At 39.3% G+C, this 17965-nt stretch overlaps 1 protein-coding gene and 1 long non-coding RNA gene across 3 annotated transcripts in view; one reads left to right on the plus strand and one right to left on the minus strand.

Moving 5' to 3' along the window:
• Positions 1–4494, minus strand: part of STRIT1 (small transmembrane regulator of ion transport 1) — a 48447-nt gene extending 43953 nt beyond the window's left edge. Inside the window, exons 1-2 of the mRNA XM_086317706.1 lie at positions 4402–4494; positions 2268–2351 (exon numbers count right to left, since the gene is read on the minus strand). The gene's annotated coding sequence lies outside the window, so the exon portion shown is untranslated. The remainder of the gene's footprint in view (positions 1–2267; positions 2352–4401) is intronic.
• The window catches only part of LOC147379360 (uncharacterized), a 139207-nt gene that overhangs the window by 88735 nt on the left and 32507 nt on the right, over positions 1–17965 (plus strand). The gene's annotated exons all lie outside the window — the stretch shown is intronic.

The raw sequence follows: 17965 nt of genomic DNA on the forward strand, positions 1-17965 counted from the left end.
GATCAACAAGGACCTACTATACAGCACAGGAAACTCTACTCAATAATTTTTAATAATTTATATGGGAATAGAATGAAAAAACTGGACATCTGTATATATAGAACTGAATCACTGCTGTACACCTGAAACTAACAACACTGTAAATCAACTGTAATCTAATATAAAAGAAGAATGAAACTAAAAAAAATTAAAATGAATGTCACCAATTTGAGTCTGGCTTTGTGGCCATCTTTGTTATATAGGGATATTTATTTGATTAATTTGATATTTATTTTCATTTCATAAAAATGAATGGAAAATGGAAGATTGAAATGTACCTTATAAAAACGAAAAGCACAGGTCTTACAAAATTGTGACACAGATGAAAGTCCTTCTCTATGCTTTCAGTGATAATGCTTGAACTTCAAGCTACAGTTCAATGGATTTATGGTGATCAAATGTGGGTTCAGTGGTGAAGGAAAAACGCAGTTTGAAAACATGGAAAAATTACTGCAACAACAGCCTCGTAATGTGCTGCTGCTGCTGCTAAGTCGCTTCAGTCGTGTCCGACTCTGTGTGACCCCAGAGACGGCAGCCCACCAGGCTCCCCCATCCCTGGGATTCCCCAGGAAAGAACACTGGAGTGGGTTGCCATTTCCTTCTCCAATGCATGAAAGTGAAAAGTGAAAGGGAAGTTGAAGTCGTGTCCGACTCTTTGTGACCCCATGGACCGCAGCCTACCAGGCTTCTCTGCCCATGGGATTTTCCAGGCAAGAGTACTGGAGTGGGGTGCCATTGCCTTCTCCGTGTAATGTGCTACTGAACGCAATGGTAGGTTAAAAAGATTTATCTCCCTTTTATTTGTCTTCTATAACAAAACTCTTTATAACATAAATATATTGCTCATCTTTCAGACTCTGAATTCAAATTTTTCAGAAACTCATTATATAAAAAAGTAGAGAACTCGTTTATAAACCTGACTATATTAGAAACCTGACTATATTAGACCAGTAGTTCTCAAATAGGGGTGATTTTACCCTTAAGGGGATGTTTGGAATACTGGAGACATTTCTGATTGTCACTGATGGAGGAGGACAGGTGCTGTGAGCATCTAATGAATAGAAACCAGAGATGCTATAATGCATAGCCCCCACAGCAAAGATTTACATAGTCCAATAAGTTAATAGTGCAAAGTAGAGAAAACTTGGCATAGGGCAAGAAATGAGCTGTTAAAAAATTTAAAAATAAAACTGCCTACAAAAACAAAACAAAAAATCCCTCTGTCCGTGCAACTTGCCACAGCAAAGGTTTATAATTCAGTGTGGATCACTGGTGGGGGTCTCTGCTTACAGGCATTATCTCTGTAACTATAGTCACTTACCCCTAAGGCTTAGAAATCTTCTACATCTTTTGGGAGGCAAAGACAGAAAAAGACCCTTTACAGAAATACACAGGAGACCTTTTGGGTTCTCCCTAAAGAGAGCACAACTTAGCGAATAAACCAACCACCCAACCAGAGGTAAATGTAGGTCAGTCTCCCTACATTCCATCTGCTAAAACTCCATCTCATGTATGTACTAATGCCAAAGGAGCCCAGGAAATGTAACCTAGCTATGTGTTCAAAAAGTGGAATTAAGTTTGATGAGTACCTACCCATCTCTGCCATTATGTCTGGTTTTCTTTGTGACTAACAAGATATTTTGCTCATAGGTACTTTTATTAACAATAAATTAATAACAGTTTATACAAAGAAACTTGTATCAATACAAAGCAATATTTCCTTTTAAAAATTATAGCTAGAAGAATCTGAAACTAACATTTAATTCAAGGGCATCTACAAATTTTATTTTTAACAATGCATGTCACACTATATAGCAAGATTTGATTGTTGACTTACCAGATTCTTAAGCACTGTTTCTAAAACAAAAGTGTATATATTACTCAATATTTATTTCATATATTAGACTTTTCATACTCTTATATTAGCTAACATCATATGTTTCTTTCCTAATTCATTTTTTAAGATTTCCTTTTTGTGAATTTTTTAATTGCTTGAATTTTAAATAAAACGCACGCAACATTTAGGCAAATAACATTATTCTTTTAAGATTAATGTAAAATCAAGATTGGTTTTTTCTATCTACCATTCTAACAAGAAAGAGAGACAAAATAGTGACAATGATCGACAGCATAATATTTTAATTCGACCTTTTGACATTTTTAAAGAGATATTTTTAAAGCAGTTACTTCCATAGGCTTCCTTTAAAAAAGGAAAAGAAAAGGCTTACTTTAAAATTATGAGTCTCACACCATATCCCAAATGTCAGCAATCTGGAATTTTCCAAGCTCAATTCCCAGTTGAATGTTTATTTCTATTGGGGAAAAAAAATAAATTTGAGCACCATCAGCAGATAAATTAAATTACTAGGCAATCATCTTTTCAACTGCCAATACTGACACTGTTCTGAAATTAACTATTGGATTTAATTTGCTGTAAATAACATATTGTTCAGAAATAACCAGTTTCAACAACTTCCATATGATATTTTTCTCTTCATTCCTTTCTGAATGCCAAAGTTCCTCTCACTAATGGATTGCTTATGATATGCTAAGGAGTCCATCACCAGGGTAAAGGTAGAGATAGAATGTAGTCATGATGAAATTGCTGTATTCCATCACAGAGGTGATAAAAATGCAGGGTGCCTCACAGATATTTCTGACACGTTTGCTTACAGGGATGGATGTATTTATGATTTGGAAATCTCTGGCTATAAAAATGCATTCCAGTTTATTCTATGCTATCAAGTAGCCTTTTGTTAAAGTAGTTTTATGAGTAAGTAACTACTGGGAAATCTGCCTTTAGAACATTAGTAATGCAATAAATTCCATTCAGTCCATCTAGGCTATTTTGGGGAGAACTATGTCTAAATGAGCCAACTGCATTTCACCAAAGCTATTGTATTCTATTCAGAGGCTTATATGTGATCTTCGTGGTCCTTGTCTTTTTGAGATTAGTAAAAGCAGGAATAGTCATGATGGAAGTTTCTTTTCTTTAGAGAATTTCAATCAGAAAATAACTAAAAATCAATGAACAAGAATGGGTTCAACCAAGTTAAACCATGTAGTAACTAACTGAAATGATCTTTTTTAGCAACTGAATCATACTGTAACTACTGAAAATAGCATGTGAAATCCATGAAGATATTTTTCTATCTTGAACCCCTTGAATTGAAGTTTATAACTGATTGTTTCAAATTTGTATGAGCACTATGAAATAATAGTTCTTTGGCTGTATCATATGTGTTTGTTTCCAAATTAGACTGAAATATATTGATATAAATGATTGCATATTCACAAAAGGCAGTTCAGTTTTGGAGTCAGATGTCCTGGGTTTCAGTGATGGCTCTGCCATTTATTAGCTATGTGGCCTTGGACAACTTACAGAGCTATCCTTATATTTCTATTTTGTGAGGATCAATTAAGCATTTGTTCCTATTACTATTATTTTCCTTCTATATGTTCTGGCTCACAGAGGCCTGCAGAATAATGGTATCTCAGGTGGCACTCAGTTATATTTATTGAATAAATCAGCCACAGTAGATTTTATATGGTTATAGAGGCATGTAGTAGCCTAGTACCAGAGAAGGCAATGGCACCCCACTCCAGTACTTTTGCCTAGAAAATCCCATGGACAGAGGAGCTGGGTAGGCTGCAGTCCATGGGGTCGCTAAGAGTCAGACATGACTGAGAGACTTCACTTTCACTTTTCAGTTTCATGCATTGGAGAAGTGTTCTTGCCTGGAGAATCCCAGGGACAGGGGAGCCTGGTGGGCTGCCGTCTATGGGGTCGCACAGTCAGACACAACTGAAGCGACTTAACAGCAGCAGCAGCAGTAGCCTAGTACAGGTGAGAAGAGGAGGGGAGGCAGGGATTGTGAGTCTGAAAGAACTGAAAATCCACTTTATCAGAAATATATCCTTTGCTGAGTAATTAAGTCTTTGTTTTTCTCCTCTGTAAAATGGTGCCAAGAAAATAATCTGAAAAGATCATTGGAACTGGAAACAGTATATGATGAGCATTGGCAAAATACCTGGCACTAAGTAAATGATAGCTATTACTAGTACCATGATCTGTTTCTATTCTCAGAACACCTTTGACACCAAACATGTGATAGTTTTTCCCACACCAACAAATTCTCCAACACTGTGTGTTACAATTCAGGTCTGACACTCACTACCTAGAGTTAGTATAGACCCCACAGGCTGAGAGCTTGGTCCCACAGGACTAATTCCGCTTCAGACACTAATCGAAAGCCTTGACTTCCTGTCCTCCTGATTAACTGGAGGGTTAAATAAATTGAGGGTTCCCAGGACCTTCAGGTTTGCTCATTTTTTCAGATTCCAGGAAAGCTGTTTACTTACTATGACTGGTTTATCATAAGTCTTATAATCGAGGAGCAGCCAAGTGGAAAAGGTGCAAAGGCGTAGCACAGCAGGCAGAATGGAGTTTCCAGTCCCTCCCTTGGGTGCCCAATCCTCTCAGCACAGGATGTTTTCACTAGCCTGGAAGTTCTTTGAACTCCATTGTTCAGGATTTTTGTAAAGTTTTCATTAGTTCATTACACAGGCATGACCGGTTAAAGCATTGGTCATTAATGATCAACTCAATGTTCAGCCCCTCTCCCCTCCCTGGTGACCTGGGGGTGGAGCTGAAAGTTCCCACCCTCTAATCACATGGTTGGTTTCTCTAGCAACAAGGAACCATCCTCCAAGAATCACTTCAGTATCATAAACTCAGGTATAGTTGAAAGAGTCTAGTTATGAATAAAAAAGGTATTCCCCTCTCCACAGTCACTCAGGAAATTCTAAGAGCTTTAGGAGCTCTATGCCAGGAATTGGATAAAAACCACATACATGTTTCTTACTGTCACAGTGTCACTATAAAGCATGCACGATGGTGCTAAGAAAATGATAACAGTGATGTACAGACACAATTTCACCACATTTTATAAACGTTTACACTGTGCATGGCACTTTGGTGGTGATGTGGATGGAGAGAGAGAAAGGACAGGCCTTCTGTTTCCAAAACAGAAACAACACCCAGTTGTGGATGTATCTGGTAGTGAAAGTAAAGTCTGATGCTGTAAAGAACAATGATGCATAGGAATCTGGAATGTTAGGTCCGTGAATCAAGGCAAATTGGAAGTGGTCAAACAGGAAATGGCAAGAGTGAACATCGACATTTTAGGAAGCAGTGAACTCAAATGGACTGGAATGGGTGAATTTAATACAAATGACCATTATATCCACTACTGTGGGCAAGAATCCCTTAGAAGAAATGGAGTAACCATCATAGTTAATAGAAGAATCTGAAATACAGTACTTGGGTGCAATCTCAAAAGCGACAGAATGGTCTCTTTTCACTTCCAAGGCAAACCATTCAATATCACAGTAATACAAGTCTATGCCCCAACCAGTAATGCCGAAGAAGCTGAAGCTGAACAGTTCTGTGAAGACCTACAAGACCTTCTAAAACTAACACCAAAAATACATGTCCTTTTCATCATAGGGGACTGGAATGCAAAGCAGAAAGTCAAGAGATACCTGGAGTAATGGGCAAGTTTGGCCTTGAAGTACAAAATGAAGCAGAGCAAAGGCTAACAGAGTTTTGCCAAGAGAACACACTGATCATAGCAAACACCCCCTTCCAACAACACAAGAGACAACTCTACACATGGACATCGCCAGATGGTCAATACCAAAATCAGATTGATTATATTCTTTGTAGCCAAAGATGGAGAAGCTCTATACAATCAGCAAAAACAAGGAGCTGACTGTGGCTCAGATCATGAACACCTTATTGCAAAATTCAGACTTAAACTGAAGTAGAGAAAACCACTAGGCCATTTAGGTAAGACTGAAATCAAGTCCCTTACAATTATACAGTGCAAGTGACAAATAGATTCAAGGGATTAGATCTGATAGAGTGCCTGAAGGACTATGGATGGAGGTTTTAACACTGTACAAGAGGTGGTGATCAAAACCATCCCCAAGAAAAAAGAAATGCAAAAAGGCAAAATGATTGTCTGAGGAGGCCTTACAAATAGCTGAGAAAAGAAGTTAAAGACAAAGGAGAACAGGAAAGATATACCTATCTGAATGCAGAGTTCCAAAGAATTGCAAGGAGAGATAAGAAAGCCTTCCTCAGTGATCAGTGCAAAGAAAGAGAGGAAAACAATAGAATGAGAAAGACTCGAGATCTCAAGAAAATCAGAGATACCAAGGGAACATTTCTTTCAAAGATGGGAACATTTCTTGCAAAGATGGGCACAATAACGAACAAGAACAGTATCAACCTAACAGAAACAGAAGATATGAAGAAGAGGTGACAAGAATACATAGAACTATACAAAAGAGATCATTATGACCCAGATAACCGTGATGGTGTGATCACTCACTTAGAGCCAGATATCTTGGAGTGCAAAGTCAAGTGGACCTAGAGAAGCATCCACAAACAAAGCTAGTGGAGATGATAGAATTCCAGCTATGCTATGTGCTTAGTCACTCAGTCATGTGACTATTCTTTGAAACCCCATGGACTGTAGCCCGCTAAGCTCCTCTCTCTGTGGAGATTCTCCAGGCAAGAATACTAGAGTTGGTTGCCATGCCCTCCTCCAGGATATCTTTTCAATCCAGGGATCGAACCCAGGTCTCCCACATTGCAGACAATTCTTTACCATCTAAGCCACCAGGGAAGCCCAAGAATACTTGAGTGGGTAGCCTATCCCTTCTTCAAGGGATCCTCCTGACCCAAGAATTGAACCGGGGTATCATGCATTACAGGCAGATTCTTTACCTACCAGGGAGCTACCAGGGAAACCCAGAATTCCAGCTGAGCTATTTCAAATCCTAAAAAAATGATGCTGTTAAAGTGCTGTATTTACTATGCCAGCAAATTTGGAAAACTCAGCAGTGGCCACAGGACTGGAAAAGGTCAGTTTTCATTCCAATCCCAAAGAAAGGCAATGCCAAAGAATGTTCAAACTACCACACAATTGCACTCATCTCATGCGCTATCAAAGTAATGCTCAAAATTCTCCAAGCCAGGCTTCTACAGTACGTGAACCATGAAATTCCAGATGTTCCAACTGGATTTAGAAAAAGGCAGAGGAACCAAAGATTAGATTGCCAACATCCGTTGTATCATAGAAAAAGCAAGGGAGTTCCAGAAAAACATCTACTTCTGCTTCATACTACACTAAAGGCTTTGAACTGTGTGGATCACAACAAACCGTGGAAAATTCTTAGAGATGGGAATACCAGACCACCTTACCTGCCTCCTGTGAAACCTATATGCAGGTCAAGAAACAACAGTTAGAACCAGACATGGAACAACAAATTCATTCAAATTGGGAAAGGAGTAAGCCAAGCCTATATATTGTCACCCTGCTTATTTAACTTATATACAGAGTACATGAGAAATGCCAGGCTGAATGAAGCACAAGCTGGAATCAAGATTGCTGGGAGAAATATCAATAACCTCAGACATGCAGATGACACCATCCTTATGGTAGAAAGTGAAGAGGAACTAAAGAGATTCTTGATGAAGGTGAAAGAAGAGAGTAAAAATGCTGGCTTAAAGCTCAACATTCAAAAGACAAAGATCATTAACATCCAGTCCCATCACTTCATAGCAAATGGAAGGGGAAACAATGGAAACAGTGACAGATTTTATTTTCTTGGGCTCCAAAATCACTGCAGATGGTGACTACAGCCATGAAATTAAAAGATGCTTGCTCCTTGGAAGGAAAACTATGACAAACCTAGACAGTGTACTAAAAAGCAGAGACCTCAGTGGCATTCAAAAAAATGTAAATCTGGAACCCAGAAGATGGGTCTAGGTAATGTGGTGTAAATAAAATAGAAATGCACTTTTTTAGTACCAACTGCTGAGAACCCACCTACACTCCCCCAATACAGGAGATGGTATCAAACAGTCAGCTCCCAGGGGTGGCTTCTCCAGCCTAACAGAGCCCTGCTTTCACATGGACAGCTGAGGCCAGAGGGCATCACCCTTCCATGAGGAGCAAGGGTGGTGTCCAAAAGCCCAGTGCACTCACACTGTCATAAATATGTCATCTCCTTGCATCCTCTGAATTGTTTGTTTGTCAGTTAGGTAATGAAAAACAACTATGTTGCTAAAGATAGGTGTTTTCAAAAAAGAAAAGGAAGAGGACTTCCCTGGTGGACCAGTGGTTAAGAATCCACCTGCCAATGCAGGGGACACAGGTTCGATCCCTGGTCTGGGAAGATTCCACATGCCACAGGGCAACTAAGTCCCTGCGCTGCCTGAATACCCTAGAGCCTTTGCTCTGCAACAAGAGAAACCTGAGCACCGCAACTAGAGAGTAGCTCCCCCACCTCTGCCACTAGAGAAAAGCCCTGTGCAGCAACAAAGACCCAGCACAGCCCAAGATAAACAAAATACATTTTAAAAAAATAAAGAAAAGGAAGAAAAGAAAGTCGTGCTGCTTAATAAATAATTCTCATTGATCCTCAAATATGGGATCTATTAGGTTGGAGAAGCCAGCCCTGGCAGCTGACTTTTGTTGTCTGGCCCATCTTACCAGAAAAGAAATTGAAAGAGGTACAAATTATTTGCATTATTTTAGTGACTTTCAAAGCATTGGAGGAAAAAAAAAATTAAAGCTTCCAAATTCAGTTTACAAAGCTAGAAAAGCTTGAAAAAAATATAATCAAAAACAAAACTATAGGTCAGCATTGCTGAAACTGATCCAGAAATGCCTCTTATACATATGAATGAATGGTGTACACACAATAAAGATTTTATGATCAAACAACTTAGAAAAGTGCTGCATATGTCATCGCTTTCTTGAAGACTCATAAAACATTTTCATATAAAAGACTCTAAGAAGTTCTACAGTAAAGACACCAATGTAACCAAGAATTTCCCAAATTTATTTAAATGATTGCAAGCACTCACTCTTTCTTTTGGGAGCCCCAAACCTTTCCTAAAGCAAAAACCTTACCTAGACATGACCAAGTCAATTTAGAAACATCAGATTTCATCAAGAGAATAGACACAGACCACAACTCCTACTTCAAATGTTAATAATGACTTGATAACACTTTGTAAGCCTGACAGGTACTACACAATTCTCCATTTATACATTATATTAGTGCTTAGATCTTTCAAAGGACATTTTAGTCCCTTAAATGTCAGCATTAGTGCAATTTGTTTCTATGTTTGTTTTGTCTTCATTGGCTTTGAGAGACAGAAGTAAAATTTGGGAGATCCAGAATTAGCCCCAGAGAAAAGGTTTGACCAATCAGAAATCATTTTTGAAATGTCTACTCAGAATCTTCTTTACCCTGACACTCAAGTAGAAAGACAAGGATGGAAGAGAATGAGCTTCCAGACAGATTGTGTAACTTTTTTTTTTTTTAACAAGACTATTCTCTAAACTCTATAAATAGCATGTGTCTCACTGGCTCTGTTTCACCATGTCCATAGCCATGATGCCTCTCTGCTGCTAGTTCCATGTTGGCAGAGGGCAGGCACTAGCTGGAAATAGCCTTCACAGTAGATGCTAATGATTCAGTGTGTCCTTGCCCCAGCTTGAACAACTCCATGATCCTCTCAATATCAATCCACTCAGACAGCTGGCATCTGATAAAGGAGAGCATCCAGTATGCACACTGCATCGGGCTATGAACACGCTGGGCTTGGAATAAGCCAGATTTTAAAATGTCAAGTATTACATTCCACGTACAAAAATTTGGAGAGCTTCAGCCTAAAATAAATTTTCAAATGTACCTTGATTTCAGTACTGAAGAGTCATAATTTTGTTTCATAAAAGATATTACAAAATTATGAATTCTGCTATTTACCAGAGAAATAAAACTTCTATATGTCATGTTTATTAATGTACATCAATCAGTATGACTCAGGGAACTCAAACTAGGGCTCTGTAACAATCTGGAAGGGTGGGATGGGGAGGGAGGTGGGACGGAGATTCAGGAAGGAAGGGATATAGATAAACCTATGGCTGATTCATATTGATGTTTGATAGAAACCAACACAATACTATAAAGCAATTATCCTTCAATTAAAAATAACTAAATTAAATTTTTTAAAAGAAGGAAAGAGATTAATCTCCAAAATAAACAAACAGCTCATAAAGCTCAATTTTAAAAAAACTACATCAATCAAAATTTCTAGGCATCACTTGTATATAAAATCTACTTTGTTTTGTTTGCTAATTTCTAAAACTAGCAAGAGATACTACTACTAAAAACCCAACATTTGTCTAAGAGGCACAAATCAAGAATCTCAGTTGATTATCTCTTTTGGCTTTATTAAAAGGTGGAAAAAAGTTTCTAGATCAATTCTGACTCCCCCCAAATAAATTCCTAAATATTTCCAAAAATTGTCTTTTCACACAAAACACAAGGTATAGGCATATGGACTGGTATAATTAGCATGAGTTAGGCTATCTCTTTAAAATTTTCATTGTTTTTCATGGTTGTGATTTGAGTCAAAACCATGAAAAAACCATTAGTCTAAGAAAAAAAAACAGTTATGTGTGTGGCTCAGCTATATTTTTTTTCTTATGACACTAATATCAAGCATTTTAATTTTTTCTTCTAATGAAGATGAAAAAGACTAGTGGATAAATCATATAGCAACACTACAAAAAGAAGCAGGGATTATCACATTGAGCAGTATCTTGCAATTTTTGAAGACTGCTTCAATATTCCCTCAAGAGAGGAAATGAGGTTTTAAGGATGCTTGCAATAAGCAAAAGGAGTAATTTTTATTCCAGAATCATAAAATCACATTTTTTCCCCAAAAAGCTACTAGCCAATGCAGGAGGCTCGGGTTCGATCCCTGGGTCAGGAATATCCCCTGGAGAAGGGAATGGCAACCCACTCCGGTATTCTTGCCTGGGAAATCCCATGGTCAGAGGAGCCTGGTGGACTACAGTCCATGGGGTCACAAAAGAGTTGGACATAACCTAGCGACTAAACAACAACTAGACACTGGACTGAAAACCACAAACACTGAATTTAATGTGTTAAAATTCCAGACAGTGAATATTAACATTTCCAGAAGAGTTCACTTTATTAAGATTCAGTGTGGACATGGAAAATTCATGCCATGAAATGGTAAAAGGTCCGCGTCTTTGATCAGTTCCAGGAAAACAGATGCTGAGGCTAGAATTAGCATGCAGAAGGCTTATTGGGGGGCAGGACACCAGGAGGTAGAAAGGAATGTGACTGGGTAGAGGGGAAAGTTGAATTGTGATGCAGCTGTGATCAAAGCCCCAGTCTGCTCCAGTGAATCCCATAGGAAACTGAGAGCTGGGATGATCCTTCAGAGCTGTGCAAACTTGAGGCGAGGGAGCCAAGCCGTCGTATCTTCACGTTGACTGGTTTTTGGACACAGAACCCAGGGAGGAGATGGCACCGGGGACAAGCTCACACCCTCTGGCCAAGAGTGATACCTAGGGAAGGACTCAGCTGTGAACTAGCAGCATGCTCGGGCAGCTGGTGAAACAAGGGGTTCCCAGGCTTTGCAGGGAGCATCCACTACTGGTCTCGAGAGTGGGGACTGTTACTAATCTGTGATATTGAGCTGCAAGAATTCCTGACATTAGTGAAATGCAATGAGAAACTCATTTCATGCTTGTCTACTCAGGTAAAATCCAAAGAAGAGAACTCAGCAGAACCAAAATAAATAAATGCTAGAGTGTAAGTTTGGGAGGACCAGCAATAGATGTAATTCTGAGACAATTGATATCTGCTGAAGTCTGCTGTTAAGTGTTTATTTAGATTTTCTCCCTCACACATATGCACATACCAAACACAGCATGATTCTTTAGTTAAGAAAATTTAGTCTAGCCATAACTCCTGGTCAGAGAAATGTGACACAACTTTATTGAACAGATATCCACAGGCTATTATTTAACTCGGGCCAAAATGAAAATCACACACTTGTAGGTAATACGAATGCACAGGGACCTTGGTTTAGCAATAGCATTTTAGTTTCCCCAGTGACAGGGTTTTGGCCGCTGAGAAAGTCCTGTTTCCAAACACCTAACCCAAATAAAAAGTAAAATGTAACTCTCTATTTCCTAGTTCTCAGTCTTCACTGCATCTCAAATCTAAAATGGCTCACACCAATCTCCCCACAAAATTCACTCAGATTTTTTTCAAATTAACAAGCTATAAAACAGACAAGATAGTTACATGATGCTCTCAGTTGCATTCACTAAAATCAACCTGAAAAACATGAAACCATTAATTTTTTTTAAGTCACAGGAACAAAATACTAGAAATCCAATCAATTTTCAGTAGCACAATTTTGGAGTGGAGATGTTGATGAAATATATATTGTGCATTTTTTTCTCAACCAGAAACCTACTCTTTTTTCAAGACTAAGACACCTAGTTTCAGAATCATACGTATATGATCAGTTCAGTAGCTCAGTCGTGTCCAACTCTTTGCGACCCCATGAATCGCAGCACGCCAGGCCTCCCTGTCCATCACCAACTCCCGGAGTTCACTGAGACTCATGTCCATTGAGTCAGTGATGCCATCCAGCCATCTCATCCTCTGTGGTCTCCTTCTCCTCCTGCCCCAATCCCTCCCAGCATCAGAGTCTTTTCCAATGAGTCAACTCCTCACATGAAGTGGCCAAAGTACTGGAGTTTCAGCTTTAGCATCATTCCTTCCAAAGAACACCCAGGGCTGATCTCCTTCAGAATGGACTGGTTGGATCTCCTTGCAGTCCAAGGGACTCTCAAGAGTCTTCTCCAACACCACATATATATAAACACACACACACACATATATATATGTTGGTACATAAAATACATCGAACTATTACACGTGAAGCATACAGATTCAGAGTAAGAAAGGATCTTAGATCATCTAGTAAAATCTAGCCATTTTACAGATAAGGAAAGTGAGGCCATAAATGAGAAACCACTCATCAAAGAACACAGCTAATCAGAGCCACTGCCACCTAAGAATCCAACTCTCAAAGCAGTGTTCTTTCTGCAACAATAGCTCTATTAACATTTCAGGAAGTTTCAATGTGTTCTTGTTTTCTATGTCACTGCAATTAACATTTAATCCAGCAGGAGACTGTGGCTCCTAATGTGGTGGCTAATGTTTAAGCTACTTCAGTATTTTGTGAACAATACAGGAAACTGTAGCTAGATTTTGTATCTCAGATAAACATGGTTATGTGTTTTGTATGGCTCTTAAAGCTAGGTAATGTGGTTACTAAGTCACAAAATTTTAAATGCATCTAATGTTAGTTCTTTACCTAGGCTCCAGGCCCATGGAAGAGAATTGAGTCCATGAGACCCATATGTATTGATGGAATCAGCAGCTCTAATAACCGCCAGCGATGTTCTGTCTGGCAAGAGGCTTCCAGCTTGAGAGGATGCATGGCTTAAAGCCAGCACCAGTCTTACAGCATGAAAAATTAAAACCAGAATATAGCTTCAAAATCTGTAAGGCATTTTGAATGTCTGGCTAAGTCTGCTTTGTAATTTTCATTCTAGCTTTCCCACTTTATTCAGAATGGGATTTTGTGTTAAGACTTTTAAAGAAAATACAGATGAAAAAAATCCATAACCATATATCTTCCCAACCTCTAAAAGTTCTTTTACTACTTTTTGCTTTTGCTATTATGGGTCTTACAAGGAAACATATATATATATATATATATATATATATATATATATATTCTCATATTTCCCATAATTTCATCCTCATTTCCAGACACGATACACTTTTGCTGAGCAAATTTTATATATTATGTATGGCATTTTGGCTTCTTCCATGCTTATGGAGCCCAGGTTAAAAGTTCAACTGCAACAAGAGTCAATGACCTTGACTCTGACCTGTGTCCTTACAGTATTCCAGAACCTAACTACCCTCCAGTGAAAGATGTTAGGAAAACCCCATAAAGGAGGGAATGGCCTCCTGGCTCTACTGGAAATTATCTTCAATGGCGCATTGTCCAATGGCACAATGTCCACAGGCCAGTAGCACTATTTCCATATACACAAAGCAGAGGCACTGATATTTAAAAAAAAAAAAAAAATGAACTACAGGCCTTTCCCTGGACCCTGGGGACAGACACATTAGTGAGAAAGTTAGATACGATCCCTGGATTCTAAATTCTGCTTTTTCGAGGAAGCTTATTGGAAAATTTTGACTAACTCCGATTCCTCTCTTCTTTGAGCTCCTATAGCACTTAAGAGTCTGTAACCAGGTGTTAGAGTATGTTCCACTGGTATCTCTTGTTGTATTTTCATTCATTCTGCAACACAAGAGGGTCTCGTTACCCCAACTAGATTACAAACTCCTTGAAATCAAGAACCATCACTCTTTATTCTCTGTCCCACATAGCAGTTAACATGAGTTATTACTCTATTAAGGGCTTCCCTGGTGGCTCAGATGGTAAAGAATCTCCTTGTAATGCAGGAGACCCAGGTTCAATACCTGGGTCAGAAAGATACCTTAGAGAAGGAAATGGCAACGCACTCCAGTATTCTTGCCTGGAGAATTCCCCGGACAGAGGAATTCCTGGCTGGCTACAGTGCATGGGGTCACAAAGAGCTGGACACGACTGAGTGACTGATATGTCACACACCTCATCAATCTACTGATACCAACTGATCGTTCCTTTTTTATTGCTCTTAAGCAGCTTAAAAAAATTACAGTTGAGAGGGAAGATGGTGATTTCAGATAAAATTTTGACTGAGAATTTATTTCCTTGAAAATTCTCTCTCAAAACATTGACAATAACCTTTAATCCACACAAAATGCAAAGCCTAAACATAAACCAGTAAGTAATATATTCATACATGAATGTTAATACACAGTCTCTATATAATATCAAGTGAAAATCAAACTATTATCACTATATGTATAGAAAAATAAGGACAGATAATACATTAGACTATAGGAAATTGTGGGGTTTTTTTTTTTTTTTCCTCAGTAACGTTCAGCTGGGCTTCCCTGGTGGCTCAATGGTAAAGAATCTGCCCAGCAACGCAGACACATTTTGATCCCTGATCCAGGAAGATCTGACATGCTGCAGAGCAACTAAGCCCATGCTGCACAACTACTAAGCCTGTGCTCCCAGGCTCCCAGGCCACAACTACCGAAGCCCTAGGGCCCGTGCTCTGCAACAAAGGAAGGCACCACAATGAGAACCCCACGCATTGCAACTCAGAGAGTAGCTCCCTGCAACCAGGGAAAGGCCTGTGCAGCAATGAAGACCCAGCACAGCCAAAAATAAATGAATTTTTTAAAAAATTAAAAAGAATATTCAGCTCCCAGAAAGTCCATCTGGCTAAACCTGTTATTAATTGTGTTTAGTTCTAGATGTGAACATTATAGGTAAATGTTCTTTGTATTTTGAGGTATTTCTGTTACCTTTTCTATTTTTCTACCTTGAGCATTTACGTTTAAATTAGAAAAACAATTGAAAACATTCTGTGTGGCTCTGCCACAGGGAATCTGGCTTCTAGTGTCTCAAAGTCTGGGTAGGATTTCCTGCATTAGATTCAGCTCAATGTGTCTTGAGAAGGCAGCTCTTTAGTATCTAACTCCCTCTAGTGAGCAAACTGCAAAGTCTCAGCTCACTCTTGAAACTGCACTTGGAAACAGAGGACCCACACATGAGATGCCAGCCTTCTTTCTAGCAGTTTTTAATTGCAGAATATTCCAAGCGCATTCCTAAATGAGTTGTTTTTATTTTCCTAGGCCAACATGTCCAATATCTCCTTTGTTAACGGGTCCAGTCCTTAGCTTCAATTCAATGGTATCACAATGTTAAAGACACCAGGGTTAGCTGGATGGTCCCCTGTCAGGGGACATTTAACTTTAAGGGATCCAATATGTTTTCTTTCTTTGTGTGCTGTTTCTCAAGGATTCTCTGTTCCTTATCAGTTCCTGGAAAACAGGAACGAGCAGAGCTGCACGCAGTTGTCAGGACTGAGATCATGGGAAAGGACACCTGCTTGGATTCCTTTGTGACTCCCTTCAATGACCTTGTACTTAAAGGACTATCCATTTTGTTGCAACTGGTGAAATTTAATTCTAATGACTAAGTAATCATTTTATTGAAGATATAGAAGCATGTGTTTCTGCAAATAAAGTACCCTTGTTTCACTCGAGACTTGGGTCCCCTGCATCCTTCTTTTTGAAAGGTTGTTGTTGAATCACGCAAAGACACCGGGATTCTTGGCCCCCAGAGGAGAAGAATTCAATCCGGGGCCAGAGACAAGGCTTGATCACGCAGAGCTTTTGTGTAATAAAGTTTTATTAAAGTATACAGGAGATAGAGGAAGCGTCTGACATCAGCATCAGAAGGGGGCAGAAGAATACCCCCCTGCTAGTCTTCAGCTGGATGTTATATAGTTACTAGCAGTCTGTTAATGAAAGAAAGGAATGTCTTAAAATTCAGAATGGCACCAGGCCCCTCACCCATAAGATGCATTTTGGGATAATCTTGGCACCAAAAGGTTTATCCTGGGCCATAAAATGATTAACTTGAATCTTGAAGAAGGGCAGACCACCATACAAATAGTTTCATTTACATAGATTAGGGGAACAATATCCATACTGGTTTGTCAAGTAGGTTCTGGGCCAAGAGGCGGAACCAACTTGGAGACAGAGTTTGGGGTAAAGGCATAGTACATTAGCATAGCTTAAGACGGACATTTCCATAAGAAAAAGGCATTGGTTATCTCTAGGCTCGAGAATAGCTAACTTCACGCGAAACCAGGTGTCATTATGGCAACACAGTATTTTAAGAGAAACCTCCCTTTAAATTTGTATAGAGAAGGAAAAAGTATTGCTAGTGTGTTTCCTCCTGCCGCTTAAGAGAGATAAAAATGTCTGACACTTGCAGGCTATTTCCTCCTTTTGGAGACCCCTGGCCTTCCTGCCTGTTACCCTCTCATTTTCATCGACCCCAGTCCCCAGGTCCTGGTCTACAAAGACTGTGACAGTCCCCCACCTTTCTCACTTCAGCGCAGCCTACCTCTGTTACCTAGTACACGTGCTACAGGGAGAATGTCCGCAGAACTGACATGAAGAACCAGATGTGTGACCTAGTACAGATGGGCTGAAGGGTTAAATGCCACACAATGAAGCTGGGGGCTGATACAGAACATGACTTTTAATGTTCAGTTCAGTTCAGTTCAGTCACTCAGTCATGTCCGACTCTTTGCGATCCCATGAATCACAGCATGCCAGGCCTCCCTGTCCATCACCAACTCCTGGAGTTCACCTAAACCCACGTCCTTTGAGTCTGTGATGCCATCCAGCCATCTCATCCTCTGTCGTTCCCTTTTCCTCCTGCCCCCAATCCCTCCCAGCATCAGAGTCTTTTCCAATGAGTCACTCTTTGCATGAGGTGGCCAAAGTACTGGAGTTTCAGCTTTAGCATCATTCATTTCAAAGAACACCCAGGACTGATCTCCTTTAGAATGGACTGGCTTTTATTCAGCAATTTTATCAACATCAGTCATTTACAGAATTTCAGTTTATCCTTTGGTTGAACTACTGTGGTTTTAGCTTATTGTGAACATTCTAATTTGATGCTTTAAATGAATAAATGAACATCTAATGTATGTACTCATTTGTAATTATATCTTACTCACTTACTAGATTTATCATCCATTGCTTCCCTGAGGTCGACTCACTCCTGATGGAGATACTGTTGGCACATCTTTGCCCCAGGAAAGTCCCAGCAGCAAGTCCACACAGTCTTTTATTTCCCTTTAGCCTGGGAGGAGGGCTCTTCAGGGCATATGAACCTCAGGCTGAAAACCATTCCACATCTACTACATCTGTTGGTTCAACAAACACTACTATGATCCCTTTAGAAGTTAAGTTATTATGATGTATAGAATGTAAAGATGAACTAACC

The sequence above is a fragment of the Bos grunniens genome, chromosome 1 (genome assembly GCF_055505025.1).
Source record: "Bos grunniens cultivar Pamir isolate PY7600 chromosome 1, Bosgru_T2T1.0, whole genome shotgun sequence".
Lineage (NCBI taxonomy): Eukaryota > Metazoa > Chordata > Mammalia > Artiodactyla > Bovidae > Bos > Bos grunniens.